The following is a 3,141-nucleotide window of genomic DNA, read 5'->3' on the forward strand; positions in this document are numbered from 1 at the left end:
CCCCTCCAAAGCACAGGATCTTGAAAAGGAACTCCTTTTTGAAGATTTGGAATCTGACTCGACTCCTGTTCTTTGGTGGGAATTCTACAGAATGGAAAGTGAGTGTTCTTTAAGCCAGTGTGGAATCAGATTCTAGATTCTTGGTGTCAATTACATTTAAAACTAAGAAAGTCAGAAACTGTTATTCTCTGAACAAAGTGCACTTCCGGTTCCTTGCTCCGACGGCTCCATGAGTCAGGTGAATATTACAGAGATATGTCAGGCAGTCTCAGTCCTAAACATTTGGAGCCCCAAGTCTGGCAAAATCATATCTGGTTAACACTCATCCCATCTTTCACGCTCTCCAACTAGTGATGTGTTCCTGCTTCTGTTTATCTGGGAGTGTGGTCAGGGAAAGTGTTACATCGTTTCTTCTATGATATATCAATTCCTTCCACAAATGTTCATTAAGAACCCCATTATGTGCCAGGCTTTGTGTTAGGTGCTCATGCAGCATGAAATCTGTTGTAGACCAAGAGACCAAGAGTGATGAGCTAGGCCATAGAGGACATAAGATCAGAGCATGCTAGAAATACAGAGAAGAGCAGCCTGGTTCTACCCCATTGGAAACAACACAGAATTTTTTTCTTTTCTTTTTGTAAGTCTTTTTGTTTCTTTAGATTTATTTATTCTTTAATTTAAAAAAATTTAACAAACGAACTAAAACATTAATATGTGATCATTCCATTCTACACATATGATCAGTAATTCACAATATCATCACTTAGTTGCATATTCATCATTTCTTAGAACATTTGCATCCATTCAGAAAAAGAAATAAAAAGACAACAGGAAAAGAAATAAAATGAAAACAGAAAAAAAAAGATTATACATACCATACCCCTTACCCCTCACCTTCATTGATCACTAACATTTCAAACTAAATTTAGCATTTGTTCCCCCTATTATTTATTTTTATTCCATATGTTCTACTCGTCTGTTGACAAGGTAGATAAAAGGAGCATCAGACACAAGGTTTTCACAATCACACAGTCACCTTGTGACAGCTGTATCATTATTCAATCATCCTCAAGAAACATGGCTACTGGAACACAGCTCTACATTTTCAGGCAGTTCCCTCCAGCCTCTCCATTACATCTTGAATAACAAGGTGACATCTACATAATGCCTAAGAATAACGTCCAGGATAACCTCTGGACTCTGTTTGGAATCTCTCAGCCATTGACACTTTGTCTCATTTCACTCTTTTCCCTTTTGGTTGAGAAGGTTTTCTCAATCCCTTGATGCTGAGCCTCAGCTCATTCTAGGATTTCTGTTCCACGTTGCCAGGGAGGTCCACACCCCTGGGAGTCATGTCCCACGCAGACAGGGGGAGGGTGGTGAGTTTGTTTGTTGTGTTGGTTGGAGAGAGAGGCCACATCTGAGCAACAGAAGAGGCTCTCTTGGGGGTGACTCTTAGACCTAAATTTTAAGTAGACTTGACCTATCCTTTGTGGGGTTAAGTTTCATATGAACAAACCCCAAGACTGGGGGCTCAGCCTATAGCTTTGGTTGTCCACACTGCTTGTGAGAATATCAAGAATTCAACTTGGGGAAGTTGAATTTCTCCCTGTTCTCACCATTCCCCAAAGGGGACTTTGCAAATACTTCTCCACTCACTGATCGAATCACTTTGGGATTCATCAGGACATCACTGTGGGCAAACCAACAAAATCTCATGTCCTACCTGATATTCCAAGTACTTATGGTGTTCAATCAAGCTATCTATGTTATGTTAGGAAATGCACTAGTCAAAATATAAATTTTGTACCAAATAAACATTTTTTGCTTTAGTCTCACACATAAAGTGAGATTTTAAAATATTTAGTGTCACCTATTTTCAGCCCCCTGCAGTAATGACATTCCTTTGTTCTTCCTCATACAAAAACATTTTTAAAATTTGCACATTTAGTCACTATTATTATACACTCCAGGCATTCCTAGATTATACCATCTCAATCTTTATCATCTATCTTTCTTTCTGATTTCATTTATGCCTCCAGCCCTCCTCCCTCTATCATTCTCACATGCAGCTTCATTCAGTGTTTTAGCATAATTGTATTACAGTTAGGTAGTATTGTGCTGTCCATTTCTGAGTTTTTTATATTCAGTCCTGTTGCACAATCTGGAAACAGCAAAGATTTTTAAGGCACTGCCTTTCTCCAGCCTTGCTTCAGCTGGAAGCTTTGCCTTGGTGTAGGCTCTACCTTGTAAGTCCATTCTGGATCTTCAGGCACTTTTGATCCATAATATTGGAGGAAATGCCACTATCCAGTGGAGGAATATGTGCTAGGGATCTGATGGTTCTATTTGAATATTTATTTGTCCTTCTTTTTTTTTTTTTTTGCTAGCTTTGTCCTGATTTCTTTAATGCGGTGGTGTAGAGCACGGGCTTTGGAGGACACTGGTGTCGGCTGATTGGGGTCATACCTCTTACTGTTTTCTTGACCTTGGGCACACCATTTGTCTCGGTTCCATCATATGTAAAATGGAAATTGCAATAGTACTTTGCAAGATCAATACAGGAGTTAAATGGATTACCACAGGCAATGCTCTTAGAACATTGTCTAGATTATAGTACAGCTCTGTAATTGTTGCTTGTAATTACCAAAGAAAATAATATGGCAGCAATTGATAAGTATTTACCGTTATGAGGTGCAATTCTTGATGCCTACTTATCTTCTGCTTCCCTTGCAGTCTGAGGACATAGCTCCTCATGTGTTGAATTGTGGGGAATGATGAAGCACTCTGAATCCCCATCTTCATTCCCTGGGCTTCCAGTTTAAAACACTACCTCTGCCCAATTTCAGAAAACCATAAATACTCATGGGGAGAAGGGAGGGCCCTCAGCAAACATTCATTTCATACTCCAAGAGGTTTATCTTTTAATTGTGTAGGGCTGGGCCAAGAAGGCACCTGGACATGAGGGGGGATCATCTGTATAGTGAGATAATCCACCTCACCCCGGTAGGGAACTGTGTACAACTTGGGTGTTCCCACTCCTGACTCCAGCAGGGTGGAGCTGCCGGCCATTTACCACAAGTGCTGTGGGTGGCAGCTGCAGACGTTTACTCAGTGCCCCTGCCGGGGGGTGGGGTGGGG

The sequence above is a fragment of the Tamandua tetradactyla genome, chromosome 3 (genome assembly GCF_023851605.1).
Source record: "Tamandua tetradactyla isolate mTamTet1 chromosome 3, mTamTet1.pri, whole genome shotgun sequence".
Classification (NCBI taxonomy): Eukaryota; Metazoa; Chordata; class Mammalia; order Pilosa; family Myrmecophagidae; genus Tamandua; species Tamandua tetradactyla.